General features: G+C 42.1%; 1 long non-coding RNA gene across 1 annotated transcript in view; it reads left to right on the forward strand.

Annotated features, from left to right (window-relative positions):
- The first annotated feature begins 1,732 nt into the window (after nt 1-1,732).
- LOC127474796 (uncharacterized) overlaps nt 1,733-20,951 on the forward strand; it is a 424,738-nt gene continuing 405,519 nt past the window's right edge. The window contains exon 1 of the long non-coding RNA XR_007905981.1: nt 1,733-1,794. This is a non-coding gene — a long non-coding RNA (uncharacterized LOC127474796). The remainder of the gene's footprint in view (nt 1,795-20,951) is intronic.

Below are 20,951 nucleotides of genomic sequence, written 5' to 3' on the forward strand. Positions count from 1 at the left end.
GATCTGATCTGTATCAGTGAGCTCTTCTCTTCATTACTAACTTGTGCCAAAATCCTCTTTGCATGTCAGCTTGATAGGTAAAGAGTCTATGTTTTCCTACAGGGACTGATAAAAATGCTAAATAATTCCAATACAACGAAAATTTGGTCTCTGTAGGAGCTGAGAACACACATGCAATGAAGATTCTCCACTGGCATTTGTATTTTGAGTTCTATCAATTAATAGATCTTGAATCTTGCACAGAAATTTTCTAGATCTTTATTTACAGTGACACACAAGCAGCTCTAGCATTACTTGTGCCTGTGTCTGAGGTTGTACCCACTCACTCATTCAGGTCACACCTCAGCTTTTAAAGACACAAGTACTCCGTTAGTTTTCATAATTTTCTCTAGGAAGTTCCCTGAATTTCATGGACTACCAGCAACAAAATCAGCTTTTCTTGAGCTCTTGGATCAGAGTTTTCTGTTTGTGCTGATCTGAAAAAAGGTCCTGGTGTGGTAGCTGCTCAGTATTACTTCCTTAAATTACTTTTGGTTGGTAGTATATTTTCTTGACAGTATTGACTCATATTGGAATTCTCCCAAATTCAGAATGGAACTAGTTTGTGAGCCTTTCTGTGGTGTTGGGTTCCTAATGGCCATTCCACTCCATTAATCTATTACTGTACTAATACTGTGGTTAGAACGTGTTTTTGTACTAATGTACCTTGAAAAATCCTTATTGTCCTTAATTGTGTTGGCCATTGATTTCTCATTGACATTAGCCTCAAGCATTCTAGCAATCTCCTGACTCTTAATTTATATTAATTGCTATCAATGTTCCCTTTTTAACTTTAATTATTTATTTTTACACATGCTTTTACTTTCCCTGTAAGTATTTTTCCACTGAGGTTGATTAATTTTTCCTTGATTATGGATTTTGTGGCATTTAACGCAATATTCTTAACTCTTAAGAGTTATCATAGAAATGATTTCACAGACCTTCAGATTTAAAAAGTGGTTTAACCACAATATATCCACTGTCATGTGAATTTCAGTCTCAAGATAATTTTTACTTGTAGTGTTCAACTCTGATGGTATGTCTTGTGGAATAATAAGGAAAAATTTTAGAATGGGTAACCTGTATATAATTTTCATAAAGGTCTATAGATGTGATGATCAGTATTTTGATACGACTGTAGCTTAAGTCAAACGTGGATGAGTAGCAGTGTCCTGAAAATGATTATTCTTTCAAGTGGTTTGAGCTTTGATTTTTCAGCTTTTCATACTCAAATATGTAAATGGTTCTTTTGTCTGAATGCTGAACCAAATTTGCATTTTAAACCCTCCTGATGCAAACAAGTTTTAATTCTCTGAAGAATTAGGATGTCACAAAAAGGGATTAGTTACGTGTTCTAGTAAAGATTATTCAAAAAATATATTTTCTTACTTTAAATATGAAATTCAGATAGAAATTTTAAAGTGTCTTCTCTTCCAGAAGTGTGATTTGGTGGACTTTTTTAATGAAAATAGAGATACTTGGGCTCTCATTTCCTGCTAAGACACCTCAGACCCTTGAAACTTCAGAGCCAGATCTTAACTGTGATGGATTGTTGGCTCAATCCAGCAGTGACAGCAGCTATGCAGTTGCATTATTGGGCACTATAATAAGAAGTAACACAAGATAAGCAGATGAATGTTGTTCCCTGGAAGCAGCGTAAGTGTATTCCAGCCTTGAGGAGATAACCATGCCTGTGGCAGGGAGGAGGGGACTGGGGCTGAGCTCTGTGCTACTGCAGCCAGACTGGTGGCTTTGGTGAGTGTGTAATTAGCTAGACCGAGTCATTTAATGTTGTTATTTGAGTGAGGTAAAGGAACACATGCCAGGAATTGCTGCAAATGTGCTGAAGATTTTAATCTCAGAGCTAAAGAACTGACATAGTCCAATTGGTGGCTGGGGGGAGCAGCCTGTTTGCCTTCCACTGAGCTTCCGTGCCACCTTCTGTGGCCAGAGACACTGCACACAGCGTGTCCATCCCACCCCAAAGGAAAGGAGCAGGGAAGGTTGCTGTTTGCAGCTTTGGGAAGGAGACAGCTTTTATTCAAAAGCCATTAAGAATTCTGCCACAAAATGTTGTGCCTGCTTATAGAAATGGTTCCTTTTGTTAAGGGTGAGCTTGGCTCAAAGTAAGCTCTGCCCTGGGGAGGACAGGTCACTTTGGCAAGGGCAGTGACAGACACAGGGCCAGATTCTGTGGTTTCTTGCAGCTGTTGTGGCTCCAGGGGTGGAACACCCCCCCTCTGTGAGCCTTTCCTGGGAGAGCTGCCTGAGCCTTTTCCAGGCTGAACACCCCCCCTCTGTGAGCCTTTCCTGGGAGAGCTGCCTGAGCCTTTTCCAGGCTGAACACCCCCCCTCTGTGAGCCTTTCCTGGGAGAGCTGCCTGAGCCTTTTCCAGGCTGAACACCCCCCCTCTGTGAGCCTTTCCTGGGAGAGCTGCCTGAGCCTTTTCCAGGCTGAACACCCCCCCTCTCTGAGCCTTTCCTGGGAGAGCTGCCTGAGCCTTTTCCAGGCTGAACACCCCCCCTCTGTGAGCCTTTCCTGGGAGAGCTGCCTGAGCCTTTTCCAGGCTGAACACCCCCCCTCTGTGAGCCTTTCCTGGGAGAGCTGCCTGAGCCTTTTCCAGGCTGAACACCCCCCCTCTGTGAGCCTTTCCTGGGAGAGCTGCCTGAGCCTTTTCCAGGCTGAACACCCCCCCTCTGTGAGCCTTTCCTGGGAGAGCTGCCTGAGCCTTTTCCAGGCTGAACACCCCCCCTCTCTGAGCCTTTCCTGGGAGAGCTGCCTGAGCCTTTTCCAGGCTGAACACCCCCCCTCTGTGAGCCTTTCCTGGGAGAGCTGCCTGAGCCTTTTCCAGGCTGAACACCCCCCCTCTGTGAGCCTTTCCTGGGAGAGCTGCCTGAGCCTTTTCCAGGCTGAACACCCCCCCTCTGTGAGCCTTTCCTGGGAGAGCTGCCTGAGCCTTTTCCAGGCTGAACACCCCCCCTCTCTGAGCCTTTCCTGGGAGAGCTGCCTGAGCCTTTTCCAGGCTGAACACCCCCCCTCTGTGAGCCTTTCCTGGGAGAGCTGCCTGAGCCTTTTCCAGGCTGAACACCCCCCCTCTGTGAGCCTTTCCTGGGAGAGCTGCCTGAGCCTTTTCCAGGCTGAACACCCCCCCTCTGTGAGCCTTTCCTGGGAGAGCTGCCTGAGCCTTTTCCAGGCTGAACACCCCCCCTCTGTGAGCCTTTCCTCACGGCAGAGCTGCCCCAGCCCTCTGAGCATTCTGTGACCTCCTCTGCACTCCCTCCCACAGGCTGATGTCCTTCCTGTGCTGAGGACCCCGGAGCTGGATGATTCCTCCAGGTGGGGCCTCACCACACGGAGGGAAGGGGCAGAATCATCTGTGTATGAATTTTGAAAGTGAGATAAGCAATGAAAGATATTCTGGGGCAATAACTTAGGCAAGACGCTGAAATGACAAACAAAATGCAAATCCAATACCTTCATCAATTTCATTGGAATACTTTGTTTTCCTGTCTTTTTAAAATATATATTAAAAATTTTTACACATAACTAATTTTTAATTTAAAAATATTTAGTTCAAAATGCAAAGTTCTCAGCTCAAGAACCCAATAACTTTTCATTGTGAAAAGGTTGAAATGGGGCAGCTTGTCCAAAAATTTTTGTGGTAGTACATTTCTTAGAACTACCTGTATATGCTTTCAGGTTCAATGAATTAATGTTCAGTGATGGGAAGACTCCCAACATTCAATTAGAAAATTCCAAGCCAAGGCAGTTGTACATTTTTTTGAATAGCCACAGGGTTATTTGCCAGCCCTTTATTCATCCCAGTCCCTTCCCTGTATGCCATTCTTACATGGTTTGACCTTCGTGGGCTTTCCCAGAGTGAAGTCACAAATGCTGCTGTAGTGCAGCTGAGTTGTTTTTTCTGTCTAAGCAATAAGGCATCCTGAGCTCCTGGTTCTTTTTGTTCATCACTCTACATATTAAATATCCCTAAGAACATTTCATTAATTCCAAGGTCACTGCCTATTTTACCTTATAAAAGGATAAAATAGAACAGTTGAGAAGTCTTTGCACTGATGTCATCTTACTGTCAATCTGTAGAAAGATATGTTTATCTCAGAAAATTAAAAAGATGTTTCTGCATCTACCATTTTGTTTTGATATTTACTAAAAAATTTTTTTTTGTTCCCAATGAAGCACTACAGGTTTGGTTTTTTTTGTTAATTAAGAGGAAGTAAGGGACAAAACAACGAGAGTGGTTATTAAGGAAGATGCATTTGAGCAAGGGAAGCTGTCTGCCCTCCACCAGAGCTATTAATCATGTTAGTTCTCTTATTTCTGTACCAGAGTAAAAAGTTGCATTACCTTAATAACCAGTAACTCAGCAGGAGGTCCTAATAGGTGAGGGTCTCTGGAAGCTGACCTGGAGCTGCAGTGACAGAAAATACCCATGGCCTTGGGCTGTAATTACAGCACAGAAAACTCAAGGTAATGTGTGACAGAGTGGATCAGCAGGAAAAGGCTGTGCTGGGAAGCAGTAAGCCTGGATGCTAGACGAGTGTCACTCACTCAGGAACAAGTAAAGTGGTATGTTAAAGAATAAATTTACATATAGAGTCTCTAAAGCTTAAGGAGGGGTGAAGGTTAGCATGGTGAGAGAAAAACAAGAGCACACAAATCTGCACGGCTTTTAAAATAATCTTCTTCTCCCCCCCCTCCTCTTTTTTTTTTTTTTGCCATTCATCCTTTCCCCAGTCTGCTTTTAGGGGAAAATATAAGAGAATTTAAACATAGGGAATGAATATAAAAACCCTTTCAAGCAAAGAAACACTGCATCTGTCTTTGCATTGTTTCTATTCATGGCTGGCTAGTTTTATATTTTCTGATCAGCAACTGGCACTGCAACCAGTAAACCAGTTACTTCTAAGAGCAGCAGTGGTCTGTCTGGAGGTCCTGCATTATTGATTTTCTGCTTGTACATTCTGGTTGCTCTGTCAATCAGAGGGTTGAAATGCAAGGTGGCAGCCAATAAGCAAAAAGACTGAACTCCCACAGATACAGCAAAATAATTCAAAAGCTTGCCATGCATCCACAAAACACCAAAATCCTTCAGAAGCAGGAAACCTGATTACCTTTCTAAAAGAAGAACACGAACTGGTGTTCTTCTTAACCCATGTTACCGTTATTAAGGCTGCTGGTTACAAGATGCTTATGAAAATCTGCCAGATCCTGTATGGAAAGCATTTGCGAGTAGAGCAAAAAAACTTGAAGCATTAGGAAAAAGTTATCAGGCATCAGGCAGTGAGGTGCTGGGGTATGTTGTCAAAGCTAGATTCCATACAAAGCACTTGTGTGGCTGTGTTTTACTGCAGCACATCCCTCCACCACTGCCTTTCATTCCAGAGAATCATTACCCAAGTTAGGCTAGTGCAAGGGGTTTCTGCTTCTCTTGTATCATCTCCTTTCATAGGTAACAAGATACACTGGTAAAGATATCTGCTCCTATGGATTACATTAATGCAGAGCAAAATTAATTCCTACTGTTACAAAATGAAATTAAGAAACTGTGACTATTATTAATTAGGTTCTTGAGAACCTGTGATGTAAAAGCTTAATATCTTATTACATTGATAACAGTTGAACTCTATTACCTGTTCATCTTGCTACACAGCACAATTTAGTATCCAGATACCCAAGTTAATTTTAAACAAGCCAGGCTGGATACCATAAGTGATCTGTCTGTGACAGCACTCAGCTTAGCATAGTCAATGATGGAATTTTCTGAGAAATAGAATACATTAGCTTATATGGAACACTGTCATGTTTAGACCACTTTTGGTGCCCAGGCCAATTCCCACAGGTATCCATTGCTGGGTCAGGTGTCCTTCTCTTACACTCCAGTGTACTGTGTGTGTAGCCCAGGTGGTTGGCCTCATCCTGCAGGGTTTGAACGTAGATGATGGTTGCTCAGAGGAAACTGAGGTGAAATAGCGGTGGGGTTCAGATTCAGGAAGTTTCTGCTCTTGTCTCTTAGTCAGTAATCCTGTGCTTGGTTAAAAGCTGCTTGCAGAGCATATGGAATTTCCCTTTGTTATTTGTTAGTGAGAATCCCACTTGATGTGCTTCAGGGCATCCTTCAACAAATTCCCAGTTCATTTTTAAGAATTTGTGAAAAACAGCAGGGAATCTTCACTAGGAGGGTCTTCAGCTGCTTGTTGGTACAAACAGAGGAGCTGCCCTAAGGGTAGAATTGACAGTTGCTATCACTTAGCTTTATGATCAGTAGCAATATTTATACTTCACGTGAGAAATGCAGGGGCAGACAGGGAGCTTTGGACCGTGTGCTGATCACCCCAGTGACTAAGGGCAAATCTCTACCCCAGTGTAAACACTGCTGCTTTGGGGGCTCTTTTTCCTCTTGGGCAGGCAACTCTCTTATTCAGGGTAGTGGGCTCTAGGATCCACTGGATATTGAGAGACCCCAGAGAGAAACAATGCTGGAAAAGAACTGCTCGGAGGCCTTGTATGATCCCAGTCTGCTCCTGGCACACCTGGCACTGAGCTGGCCTGGCACCTACAGAGCCACTCAGACACGTCTTCGTACAGGTTTGTTAGCTGACCTTGGCTGAACTGAGCTGCAGCACGGAATTTGGGCTGGAAATTTTCCCCCTCCCAAAAAACCAAACCAGCCCAAACTGAACAACTGCTTCTGGGCAGCTCTGCTTGTGCCCCAGTGAATTGGGGCTGTTGGATTGCAGCTCAGTGCTGGGTCCAGTCCCAGTTGTTCACGTTACTGCTGACTTGGTTCAGCGTGGGGACATGCTAATTTCTGAGCAAATGTGGTGGCAAGGCAGTGGTTGAGCTATATTTAAAAATAAGTTTTTTTCAGTCTGACATGGATGTAGATATAATCTCTTGTAAGAAGAGATTTCAAGATTTTTATTGACAGATTTCCTAAATTTGTGACCTGAGATACCAGTTAATTAGCAGGGATTTTCAACAATGGATTGTGGCTCCTATGTGAAACAGAGAAACTAATAGAAACAGAATTCTAATATCCACATTTCCTTGCCTTTTTATGTGCAACTATTTTTCACTACTTATTTAACATTTGTAGAGACAATTGGAGTACCTGAACTTTAGGAGGCCAAGAGTGTTTCAGTTCAGTCCACTACTGAAGAGAGAGAGTAAAGGACAGGTTACTTGTTCAAACTGATAAAACTTTGGACTTTTTTTAAATTGAATTCTCCTCTACTGACAGTCGAGGTTTTCATTATACTGTTGAAGTAGAAGTCAGTGTTGAAGTTTGAATAGCTTCCCAAGAACATGATAAATATTTTCTTTGGGTTAGAATCATTTTTATGTTAAAAATACAGAACTATAGAAAGTGAATCTCATTCCCGTCAATGCCTTCATTTTGAGTCTCCACATGAGTAAGATGAACGTGTCTGGACCTGGAGAGTCACAGTTAAATCTAGTATGTGATAAATCTTGTTTTCCAGCAACTTCTCTGTGGTCACAGAAGGTGCAACAGAGTTTGTGGACTTCTACTGTTACATGCACAACTGCTTCTAAATCTCTTACAGCAAAGCTTAGCATCTGTTTTGTGATTTGATGAATGGCTTTGATCTGTTATTTTAATTGCTTCCTAGTAAGACACTAATGACCTTTTTTGTTCCAATAAACACTGTTTTGCTTAGTTGTAAATTAAATTTAACTAAACACTTGGAGCTTTATTACTTGTTTCTATTTGATGAGTCGTCAGGCAATGTATTAACTCCATATGCAAAGACTTGTGGAATCATTGCATCTTTGGCTGCATTAGGGAGAAAAAATTCTGATAATATACTAAATAAATAGTATAAAATATGAATAAACTTCACTTTCACATAATTACCAGTTAGATAACTGTGATCTAGTTACTGAATAAAGAAGACATATCTACCTTATCATTTATTCATTCCTTTAAAAATAGACAATGTGAACATTTCTTATAAACTTGAGGAGTTAAGGGAAGAGCTGATTCAAAGAACTTCACATTATCTTTGTCTAAGTCCAAAGTAGCAAATAGACTGAATATTTTTACTGCACTGGCTCTGTTTCATGGTAATATAAGAAAAAAAAGTTGTATGAAATAAAGAGAGGATGGTATGCCCAAATGAATGAAGATACCTCCAGGACAGGTTGTGAGCAGCTGAGCCCCTGAGTGCCATGTGCTGTGGGCAGAGGTGGTGCTGTGTTTGCAGGGGGTGTGCTGTGTTTGCAGGGGCTGTGCTGTGTTTGCAGGGGCTGTGCTGTGTTTGCAGGGGCTGTGCTGTGGGCAGAGGTGGTGCTGTGTTTGCAGGGGGTGTGCTGTGGGCAGAGGTTCCCCGGGGCTGTCACCCAGAGGGGTTCTCACAGGGTTCTCCCTGGCCTGAGCAGCACACAGTGACAGCCAGTTCTGCACTAGATCATAACACCACCGTTTTGCTCACAGCTCCTCCGAAGTCATTAAGGATCCTTGGGGGATGAAGATGCACAGATTTTAGTGTTTATAATATGTTTTGTTCCATCTCATATTAATAATCCACCCAGATGCCCAGTGCAGGGTGCTGTTTGATGGGAGATCGGAGCAGATCGGAGTCTGGGCTGCCTGTGCTGACCTTATTGCCAGCTGCACATTTCTGCCCTTCTCTGGTGCCATTCTCTTTGTTGTCATGCCATGGCTTGGACTGGGAAATGATCTGATTAAAAACTATCCCAGCAAACAAGAGAAGTTCAGTTATACTCTCATTGCATAGCCTGATAGGCACAGATACAGGATTCTCTGTCTGGCTGTGGTCCACAGTCAGATCATTTTGAATTGATCCCCAAACCACACCCTTAAAGCCCAAAGGCCAAAAGTGGTGTTAGCTGCTCAGGGAGAAGGTCTGCTCTTTGAGGTTTCAGGCTACAACAGGTCTCTTGAAAGAGTATGTTAACAGAGTTTGTTGCCCTTGAGGAATGAGCACTGACTGCAGTTTTGCTCACGGAAGATTAATCAGAAGTTCCAAAGGCTTTAGCAGCAGGTATGAAATCCACTTTATCCAGGAACAGTTTCAAAGCTTTGTCTTTGGCCTGCCAGCCTCCTGTAGCATGGAGGGGGATCCCTACCCAAGTGTCTGGGAGCATAAATTACTGCTCTGCTTACAGAGAACGGAGCAACCTGTGAGACCACGAGCAGTGCTGTGTGAGCAGGCATGAGGATATCCTGTGTTGTCCTCAGTGATGTTGGGGAAAAAATGATCTCAAGTAGTGACTTTAGTGTTCACCTGCCATGGCTGCTTTCCATAATAACTCCTGTGTGAAGCTGCCCAGCTTCCCATGTGCATTAGGCTCAGGAGAGGAGACTTACCCAGTAGGTTACCTGCTGGTGTGGTATTTCTCCATCAGGACTGGCTGTACTGTAGCTTGTTTACTTTAACATTTTCTTCTTTGTTGTAACCCCTGGTACCAGTTTGTTGCTGCTCTTGAGTCTTTGAGTATTCATATACCCTCTTGCTTCCATCCATTGGCAGGAACTTGTTTTATTGAAGAAATAATGGTTAACATTTCTCCTTGCAAGATGAGTCATGTTTATCCTTCTGTTGCTCTTTTGATTCATAATGTGTAACACAATTTCCTAATGTTTCTCTGCAATAGCTTCGAAAATACTCAGAGAGGACTGTGAAAATTGTCAGTCTCGACTCAGCTGAATTCACATAACTTATTCTTCAGCTGTATGAACCAAACAAGCTAAACTACATATCTCTGTAGTAACTAAAGAAAAAAAAATCCAGTACTTTTTTCCCTCTGGGCTGCTTATTTTGGGATTTCATGGAAGTTTTCCTGTAGGCTGAAAAGTGAATGGTCTGGTTTTGTCTGGGACTTGCAGGTCCATGATTTCAGTCACTTCTCCAACATACCTAATTAGGAACCTCAGGAAGTCACTCACAGAGCACTCAGCTACTCCAGAGAACACCAGTGTTTCTTTGCCAAGGAGGAAGAACAGGTTAATGCTGCAGTGTTGCAGAAGCAACAATGTGAGCGGTTGTCTGAGAAGGAGGTGTTGAGAATTCAGGAGCAAGCTGGTGAGGAAATAGAAACAATGCTAATGTTGCTTCAGGGAGAAAATAAGAGTGAAGAACAAATCTGTAAAAGCTGGAAGGGAGCGAACAGTCAGTTCTGCTCAGCAGCAGGAGAACGCACGCGTGGAGCAGATCCTGCCTGCGCTGCCAGGCAGGGAAACAAGGGGGGTTAAAGAAACACATGGCTGAATATTTCAGCTATAATGGCCTGTTTCGAGATCTCTCCCAGCTCCTAATGATGAGCAGGAGGAGTAAAGGCTTGAAGCACAGTAGAGATCTATTGGTGTTCTTGCAGTTTATTATTGCACGGCTGGTAAAGTTTAAAGAGCAAGTTACTTAGTGACACTGTGAATCCATTTTAATTAAAAAGAAATTTTACCTTCCTTCTTTTTGCTGTTCTGCAGATTTACTATCCCTTTGCCTATTGTTACCTTTATTGCCATTTAATTATAATTGACATGATGCCTTTTTTTTTTATTATTCTGGCTATAACTAGTCTGTATATTTGATGTTGATGGCAGATGTGAAATATTTCTGCAGCATTTCTTCTTCCACCTTACTGCTAATTTTGATTTTTTTTCCTGTTTTAATTTATTCATTTATTTGTAGTTCCTATTCCAGCCATAGGTTGCATTCAGGCTTGCCTTCTGATCTCTCTGGCTTCAGTCTCGCTCAGTCTTCTTGCTTTACTTTGGATTATTCCCTGCCATAAAGTACTGTGCTCTTGCACTCACTAGGTAAAACCCCTTCCATCTCCCCAGTCATATGCTGTTTCTCTCTTATGTTAAACACCCAAACTCGCTGAGCATGATGTTCACAGCTCTTGCCACAAGTTCCTCTCTGCTAATCCAACCTTGATCCATTTTCAGTCCCCTTTGTCTCGGTGACCAGCTCTTTTGTTGGGCTGAAATTGCTTCTGCTGAAGGCTCAGTTGAGTTTTCTAGTGATGTCTTGGGTTTTGTTTTGCAATCACCTCAGTCTAATAAATGTTTATGATATTTGGAGTAATTAAATTTAAAATCTTGTATTGGGTTTGCTTTCAGATGCTCTCCTCCCTGGTGCCTTCTTCAGTGTAATTATAGGTGGATTGTCTCTTTCCCCTGAATCCACAGGATTTTCATCAGTTGAAAGATTTTGACAGTTGAAGTTTTGCTCTGAGTGTGGAATGGGAACAGTCTCAGGACCTCCTGTGATGTGCATATGGAGTTACTCACTGAATTGTGCCCTGATACACCTCTCTTCCCTTTTCTTCCAGGTCTTATGGATCTGATCTGTCATTTGGACATCAGTGACTTACAGATTTAATACCCTGCTAGTGGTGTGTGCTCTGCTGTGCCCTGCCAGCCTGGCATTTCATCTTGTTCCACTGGCACTCCTACAGTCTCATGTGTGGTACTGTTTTCTGAAACATTATGTGTGATAGTCAAAATATGAGGTACATTGCTGGTGTGGGAGAAGTAGGATTGGAGCCTAGTTAAGAGCACATGAGGACTCCTGTGAAATAATTACCAGGAGAAAGGGAGCCGAGTACCCCCAGCTGTGGCTGACTCACAGCCAGCTCTGCTGCCTGGGTATCCTGAGCAGCTGTGGTCTCACCTTGGCTCTCCTGTTCAGAGGGAGGAGGCACACACTTGGCAGCTGGCCATGCAGAAACTGAGGTAGATCCCGCTCATCTTCCCGTGGAGGAGCTTTCTCAAGCAGGTACCCAGCTGGGCAGAGCTGATGGGGCTGCTCCAAGGACAGGTTTTGTCCTGACTTCTTCTTTTCTGGTCAGGGAGTCTGAAGCCCCAAGTGAGAGCCACTCTTCCCTCTTGTTTGTGTGGAGAGAAGGACTCAGGATCATTGTGACTGATCCCAAGTCCTGCCTGTGTCCGTGTTGCAGCTCTGGGTGGGTGCACAGGGCAGGGCTGGGCTGCTCTGGAGCCAGCGTGGGGGTTCCTGAGCTGCCCGAGGGCTCTGGGCAGGAGCAGGGCTGGCAGCTGGGATCAGCCCCAGCACTCCTGCCAGGGGCAGGGCAGGAGCAGGGCTGGCAGCTGGGATCAGCCCCAGCACTCCTGCCAGGGGCAGGGCAGGAGCAGGGCTGGCAGCTGGGATCAGCCCCAGCACTCCTGCCAGGGGCAGGGCAGGCCAGGGACAGCCCAGTGCCCACCAGCAGGTCCAGGGTGATGTGGCAGGGCTGGAGACAGGGTGGGGAGCTGAACCCCCCCAGCAGGTCCAGGGTGCTGTGGCAGGGCTGGAGGCAGGGCAGGGAGCCAAACCCCCCAGCAGGTCCAGGGTGCTGTGGCAGGGCTGGAGACAAGGTGGGGAGCTGTTCTGCAGGCCTGGTCAGAGCTGGATCTCGGCCAGGTAGGCAGGGTCAGGCACAGCCCCACGTGGAAGCAGCACGGCTTTGGGGGCATTGTTCAGGTGGGCTGGAGAAAGAACAGCACCAAAGTAGAGCAAAGAGATTAATTTGTTCCTTTCTGCTTATTTTTAAGTAGATGGGAAACATGCTGGCCAATAAAATTAATGAATGTGATGAGAAGTTGGCACATATGGATGCATAGAGAGAAATGGTTTGGGGAATTTTTTCCAGTCTTTGAAAAAAATTAATCATGTCTTTGTTTAGAAAATCAGGCTCTGTGCCCCTCATTCCCACCTCTAATACTTTAGCCTTAATTATTTGCTGTAACCAGTACTACTTTCTGTCCTGCTATGAATTACATGAATTTCTTTTCTAAGCCCACATATTTACTTAATGTTTGCGGAATGGGAAAATGAAATGCCTTTGATCACATATTGCTCAAATGACAAAAGGATTAAAGAAACCCCTCTAGCTTAAAACTTTTTAATGAACATTTATTTTTGGAAGTTTTACTTGTGATTTGTCAGCTTTTGCAATGAATCTATTTAGCTGTTTTGTAAATAAAGTAGCGTGGAGCTTTTCTTAAGTACTGGGCTACAAGAGTTTTTATTGCCTGTTTTTTCTCTTGCCTCTATGTTACTACAGAGGATTACAAAACATATCACCCTCTTCTCTCTTGCCTTTTTTCTCAAATGCTCAGCAATGAACGGAGTTATGATGCTTTGATGTCTGGGAACCTGTATTATATGATTTTTTAAAAATGCCAATAATGTGGTTTCCTCTGTTTAACAATTAAATTCTTTTTGTTCATCTTGTGTGATGGAGGAAAATTTCCTTTCTTGTCACTCTCTGTGCCTTTATTTCTAACATGATGTTACATTCTCTAAAAGAGAAGTTAATTCTTTGCTAAATTGCTGTAGTACAGGAGGACATTAAAGAAGTATTTAAAAAAAGAGTGGTGGGAATTCATAGCCGTTGAAAAGTTCCCACTGAAAACCTTTGATTTTCCTGGGGTTACCCTGTCAGTGCCTGATGGGGCTTTTCTGCCCGTGTGGCCACTGGAGGAGGTCGTGGAGCCTGTTTGCAGATGGAACAGCTGAATGTCCAGACACCTCTCAGGTGCCTTCAGGATGTTCTCATGGTCCCAGAGAGGGTCTCTGAATGGATGGGTGTGTAGGTGGATTATACTTCTAGACATGGGATAGATCCCAGTAAAACAGCATCAAAAGGAACACTGCATCCTCTATATTGTTCTTGTCCTGTTTTTGTTCTGAGTACAAGGTCGTATTTACCTGAAGCACTGAAATCCAATTAGCTGTGAATTTCTCTTGCAGGATAAGGGGAAGTGTCTCAAGAACAGAGTTAAGTTGTTTTCAGTATTGTTCAATGTAAGAAAAATTCTGGCATTGTTCTTCTGGACCACTGCATGTTACATGTCAGTTTTTTCTTGAATTATCCTCAGGTCAGTTGTGTAGTCAGCTGTACTGTAATGGCCCAGTGTTAAGGAATCTTATGATTTTTAAGGAAAGGTTTACTGACTTTTCATGCCTTTTAGCATCTGCAGTGCTCTGATGATCAGAGCACTGGTGAGAACAGTGAGGTCATGAGCATTCTAAAAGTCAAGTCTAGGTTCTAGGATATAATGATTTTTTTTTTTTTTTGCTTATTAAATGTAAGAGATGAAAGACAGGGATCTGGATTACAGAGTTACAGAGGAATAATGTTAACTATGTTTAAAGGCAGTGTTGATCAGTTGTCAAATGAAGCCCTCATTTCTTGGTATGGATCTTATTACGTGATGGTTATTACATTGACATGGTACTGATTCCTCAAGAAGAACAAAAGAACTGCAGAAACCACCAAAAATCTGGTTTTGTTTGTCTTCCTTAGCCAGCCTCTCTGACTCTCCAAAAAGACAGCTGAACTGATTTTCCTCTGATTAAAATATAAATCCCTTCTGGAACGAACTTGATTGCTACGTTTTTGCCAAGCAGGCATTATTCTAATGGAGTTTTAATTGTAAATCTCTGAAAGCAGGGCTGTATAACGAGGTAGCTGCCAGAGCACAGTAGCCAGTGTGACCTGTGCTAGATGCTCTGTGCCAGTCTGCTCTGCCCTGTCCCTCATGCCCTCCAGGGCTGGCAGGAACAGGAGCAGCCCTGCCCTGCAGTTTGCTCTGGGCTGACTGTGCTGAGGAACTGCCTGATGCAAAGCCTGGAGACTGCAGACTATTGGACTATAGCAGGGAATATTGGTGGAAAAAAATGGGTTGCCTGTGTCTGGATCCTGAGCTAATCAATCCAGGATGGCTGTTTCATCTGCTCCAGCCCATTACAGCTTGCTTTGACCTCTTTCATCTTTGGGGAGGATATAGGATATCATTAATGTTACCAGCTGCATTGTTTTTTCCTAATATCAGCAACAGAGGGGGAAAAAGAAAGAGGTTCTCTTGTTTTCCAGCTCTAGTATTGCCAAACAAATGCAAAACAGGCTTTTACAATAATAATATTTTCCCAACTGCCCTGTTAATTTTCAGTAAATCAAAATAAAATGTGTTATTGTTTATTAAGACACTGTGACCCATATGGATTCCAGATGATAAAAATCTCAATAATATGCTGCAATTAGACACAACTTTTCTTTCAGTTCACGTTTATACAGATTTCAGGACAAGAATCATCATTTAAGTTGTGTCAGCAATTGCATTTTACTTACAATGACAATAGTTCTTTAGACTTGCATCCCACTTTTCACTTGAAACTACCCAAGGACTGGTGAGCCATTTGGAATAACTGTAATGCAAGAGTGTTGTAGGCACATTGATCTAATTGTATGGTGCAACCCACACGTTCTGGCTTTGAATAAGGATTTATGGGCTTTACAGCCTCTGCCTTCTGGGGAATTGCACGTGAAAGGTGGCCCCTAATGCCCGGTTTGTGTTGGCCCTACCACAATATATTGATGAGTTTGACTTCAGGAACTGTATTATTCTGGTAAAATGTGTATGAAAAATCCACACAGCTTTCTTCTAACCAACAGCTAAATAAATGTCTCTTACTATATTTGCTATGTTATATCACACTGTTGTTTTTTCCCTATGAATTTTAATTTTCAGAAATCGTGAAAGGGATTCAGGTGTTTATGTCTAGGAGGAGAATGTCTCAGATCTGTAACTGAAATTTGAATATCTGATTTCATCCAACAGTAATTATAACATAATCTGTATTCTATGATTTGTATTAACTATGTGAGGCAATCACAGATTTTTACCATTATGAAAAAGTTGCATCTTAGGGACAAAACAAACTGAAGAAATATCTTCTTTTACCCCAGCAGTATTAAGTTACTAATACTTGTGAATATATGTAAGATTTTTTTTCAATTCATATGTATTACAGAAAGGTTATTCCTGAATATTTACATGTCTGCACGGTAATTGCAAAAAAATAATTAACTTTCATTGTCATGACAGAGCATGCATTTGAACTGAACTCTGTGGTTTTTGTAGTGCAAATCTGGTAGCATGTACATCTCTGATGGTCTTCCAGTGTAACTAATGAATAATAATGCTGCTCTGGACAGTGTGCATCTGAAGATGTTATCCTAAGAAAAGTTATTTCTGTTTTTTCCAGTGGCGGTTTGGGCAAATTTAACACCAGATCTTATTACATACCATCCAACCTTGAGAATATCAGCTAATGCCATTAAAGGCCTTAGCTGCTTGCTGAAATTATTACAGTGCCGCATTTCATTAACTTTTGTGCTTTGTACAAACCTTACCTAACATTTTTGTCATATCTTTGCTTCTTCCTTTTGTTTAATATATATTTTAGTGCAGTGATAATTTGGGTAATTTTGAAGTTAGTAACTCAGTTGTAGGATGCCACCCTGCACTCCTTCTTAGCTGTTTTCCTTTTTTGTGTCCCCAGGGCCAGTGCCATGAAGGCACTCTAATATCTAATGTTATGTTCTTTGCAGTCTGATCTACACAGCCAGGGGAGAACTGCATGGCCAGGATTTAGCTTGACTTTATCAAGAACTTGTTTGTCATTTGTACTGCAGTATTGTCTCCTGGCTGTTATTTCATGGTGTCTGATATTCAGAAGTTAATGTATTGTCCTCTACACCTTTCTTTAGCTGTGCTTTCTTGTAGTCCTTTAAAACATCTGAAGGAGCTATTTGATGGAAACATAACTAAAACTCCAAGAGACAAAAGTCTTTTGACAGTAGGTCATCCTTTGGATAAAAGAAAACATTATAAATAAGAAAAGCATTTTTTACTTAATTCTTTGCATTAAAAAATTCCCTAGCATGACTGAGGTGTTGTACATGGGGTGATTAATCAGCTGTGCTGTGTCACTCACTGACTGTGCTCATTCCTTGGGATGCTAACCCACCTCAGTTAATGAAGTTGCCTATGAAAAACAAGTGGGTGTTTTATGCTTCTTTGCCAGTACAGGTAGAGAAATTTGTTTTAGCAGTGACAAAACCTGTGTTGTGATCCTTGTGTTGCTTACTCTGTACATGACATAGGCTCATATTCTGCAACAAGGGTATTGTGTAGGCTACTTGCAAAAAGAATTAGTAAAATTAGCTGTGTAAACCTGAGCAAGGAGTGGTTTGTGCGTGTTGACAATGTGACAAGATTGTGCTTAACATGTTTGGGTTGCATGAGAGACAGTTTCATGCTGCATTTCCAAGCTAGGGATTTTACAGCAAGATCTGAAAAGCACAAGTTTGCCTTCAGATTATTCACCATTTGCTGAGGTAATTATCACTTCCAGCATTAGCATCAAGAAAGCCAGTAAATGAAGTTTTGCTGAAGGAATGTAGAGCAGCTGAACAGCTGCTGAACAGCCAGAACACACCATGTCAGGATGGCTGTACTTTACTGGTGCATTTGTCGACTTCTCCCAGACCTGCTGAGATCCTGCATTTGCCCAGCACACATTTTCTTGTTCTCTGCTTTGATTCCCTAATTTGTTGTTTATCCATTTCAGATGCTATTTGGTGAGTTACTGTTTAGGGGCAAGTACAGTCTAGGGAAGATTGATTTCCAAGTGTGATCTTTATGCAGTTCTTACAGATTTCACAGTTTTCTTTCCAAATTTCAGTATCTTTTGTGATGACCAGGTGTTTTAAGTCCGTGAGGGATAGTTGTGCTTTTACTGCAGAAAGGGCACCTGTCACATGGACTGATGAATGTGCTGTGACTGTATTTTCTTTAGGTAAGACGTGGTCTTTGAATACTGAATTATTGAGGTTTGTTTGTTTGTTTGCTTCCACTTCTTGTTTGAAGAAAGGAGTTAATTAGGCTGTGATATGTATTGAGTTGTAATTATGGCCTTTGTTTTGTTTTGTTTCTTAGAGACTGTTGATGCAAAAGCAGCCATAAGCTATTTTGATGGAGGAGACTGAACACACTAGTTATTAATTTGTGATACAGATTAGTGAGGAAGTCTTCATTTTAGTCCCAGATACGTGTCCTAGATACATAAGGGATTGTTTGGTGCAATCATCTGGATTTCTTTTTTTCCTGCAGGACTCAGGGATGGAATGGAGTTTTGATGCTTGTGCTTGTTTGTAGGGTTTAGAGGAAACAGGCAGCTGAAGGGGATGTTTTGCATGAAGGAAAGGCACATGGTTTGGAAAATGCATTGGGCTAGAAGTCAGTATTGACCTTGTCTTGTAGGCACTCAAGGCTGGCTGTCGTGGGTGGCACTGCAGAGTGGTGACCATGCAGACAGGGACAGTGTTGTTGGAACCTGGATTATGTTGTTTAGTTTGTGAAGTGAGGCAATCTTTCTTCATATCTTCCTTACACAGAGCATTGCTTGGAGGGCATTCTTCATGGTGGAACATATTTGTTTTTATAGCCTCTTTCATTTGGAGTCCACAAGGGGTTTAAAGGAAATTAATGTTTTAAAGGAAATTAATCTTTCTTCTTGAAACTCACCTGCATTTTTGTTATGCAGGAGGTAGTTTTGCCGTTTGCTTTAAAAAATAGACAATTTTCTCCTCCCTTCCAAAGGCAATGTCACAGTGAGCTTTAGCTCCCCTGCTGACCTGGGACCACCTTGCCAAGGGTGATCCCTCATTCCAGAGCTGGGTGCTCCTGCTCCCCTGCCTTTGCTGTCGTGGTCGTGTCACTGCTGAGTGGGCTGGATCACAACCCACTGATCCATCAGAGGAATTACTGTGCCAAACCCAAGGCAGAGCATTTTCAGAGATCCCACTGATGTCATGGCCATGTGCAGTGCAGCTTGTCCAAGGCGAGGGGCAGGGAGAGGAGGGGAGGCAGATTGACCCACTGGGAACCCCCCCACATTGATTGACATGGCTTGTGAAATGCAGGGGAGGTGTGTGGTGTTGCTGGCCACTGAACAACAGATTTTGTACCATTTATGTCTTAACAAACACACATTTTGAATAAATATAAATGGTGTCAATTTCTATATTTATTTATTTGCTCTTTATTTAAATGAGGTGAGTTTTAAAATTACTGTGACCTTAACATACTCCAGTTTTTCTTTTAGTTTTACCCGAACTACTTCAGAAAGGAATTTCACAATTAAGTTATTGTTACAGGTTATTTAATTACATACTGTATTTCAAATATTTAGTTTAAATAAACAAATTATATGAATACAAGAGAAACTCAGAGCATGAACAGAAATGTTGTTTTTTCTTGTATGTGCCTAAAGAAATTTAGTGAGGAAAATTTCTCTTTCAGTCAAGCAAAACTGCTTTTTCTGCTTTATTTACAAATGCAGAACTTACAGAAAGAAGTGATTGCTCTGTGCTCAGAAGCAAATGTGAAACAAATACACTGTCAAAATGAGCAATGTATACCAGATACTGAAGGATAGACCTCGTGGACTCCCAAATTAAACAATTTTATTAATGTGACTGTGCCCAAGAACACAAACCAATAGGTGTTTGTGTTCCTCACCTGGTAATTAAGAGTAAAAAATGAGGGTTCACAGTTACCTCTACTTTATTTCCAATCTGAATTTCATATGGTTTTCCTAGGATTTAACTAGTAAGCACAGCTGAGTGTGCATAGAGACAGGCTTTCAGAGATATTATTTTGGCCACCTGGCAGTGGTGAAACAAATTCACAGTGAGCAGATCCCAAGCCCAGCCAGGTCTGTACCTCAGTGCTGCAACTGCTGCTGGAATACGGGATGGCTCCTGTAATCCATAAAAATGCAAACTGGAAATGGAGCAGTTTTTTTGAATCTCTGTAAAATGGCATTAGCAGACTACTCTATACTGTTTTGATATAACTTATTTAAAAGATTAGAAAAGTAAGACATGATACAGAACTACCGAGATTATGGTAGTAGAGAAGCAAATGCCTAAGATGAGTACTGTAGAAAGCCTAATGTGTATAATTTAAAAAAAAAAAAGAAATTTAGAAGAGACTGTCTGAGCAGAAGAAAGTAGAACATTGTAAAGGTTTAGCTGGAATGATGGACTGCAAGCTGAAGTGAGACAAATGGTAAATGGCACTTAGTGTACCATGGAACAAGCTACTAAGTGCAGTGGTATCTCTGTACACTTCACGTGTTCAAATCATGATCACATGCTTTCAGGGGAAACTGTTTAGCAAAACATAAATTATTCTGCTCAATATAAAAGTTACTAGACAAAATTGAAATGCCTATTATAGTAATACAACTCAAAGTGGTGTGACAGAAAATAGGTAATCCTCCTGGCTGTTTGCTCTGTGGCTTTCAGCTCCGGGATCACACACTCCTTTCCTTGCATCCCACACAGCTCTTCCACTGCAAAGTGGAATTAATTCACTGTTCTTACTTCCTAAATGAGGAACCCTAGAGCCTTCCTGCTCGTGGCCAGCTGATGCATTAACTGAGGGGCAGAGCTGACACCCTGCTGATGGATCCCAGTCTCAAAGATACAGGAAGATTAAACTCAGTTAAATTACAGTTGTCCTGTAATGTGGAGTGAGAAGGTTCAGAAACAGTAACCTGTCCTGGGAAGGAAGAGGGTTGTCTCCAGAGAGCCCATGGACAGGGATTGCACAGGACATTCTGACCTCCCTTTTCTGTCTGACAAGGGTAAATGGATGGTGTTTCCAGAGGAGGGCACAAAACTAAAGATTTCCTTTGCATCTGTGTTATTTGGAGGGTTGTGTATGGATCTCTTTCTTGGGACAAGATGAATTTTTGTTTGCATGTCACTTCTATTTATTGTGGTTCATTTTGTATTTCTGTATTGGTTTGTAGAGATCTGCTTTCCATGAATTTCGGGCTAAAAATGTACATATGTGCCAAAGAGAACAGGTGGCTGGGAGAACAGTAGGGTATTGTGAAAGTATAATAGTAATAGCTTTTATCCAACAGTCAGAGTTACTGTATTTTTAAAAGAAGTCTTGTCAGGTTACAAGCTTGCTTTTCTGCTGTGGTACCTCAGTGCTTACAGGATATGTGCTTAGCAACAGCAGAAGTACCTGGGAA

Source organism: Manacus candei, unplaced genomic scaffold (assembly GCF_025592945.1).
Source record: "Manacus candei isolate 608988 ecotype Guabito, Panama unplaced genomic scaffold, ASM2559294v1 h1tg000044l, whole genome shotgun sequence".
Classification (NCBI taxonomy): Eukaryota; Metazoa; Chordata; class Aves; order Passeriformes; family Pipridae; genus Manacus; species Manacus candei.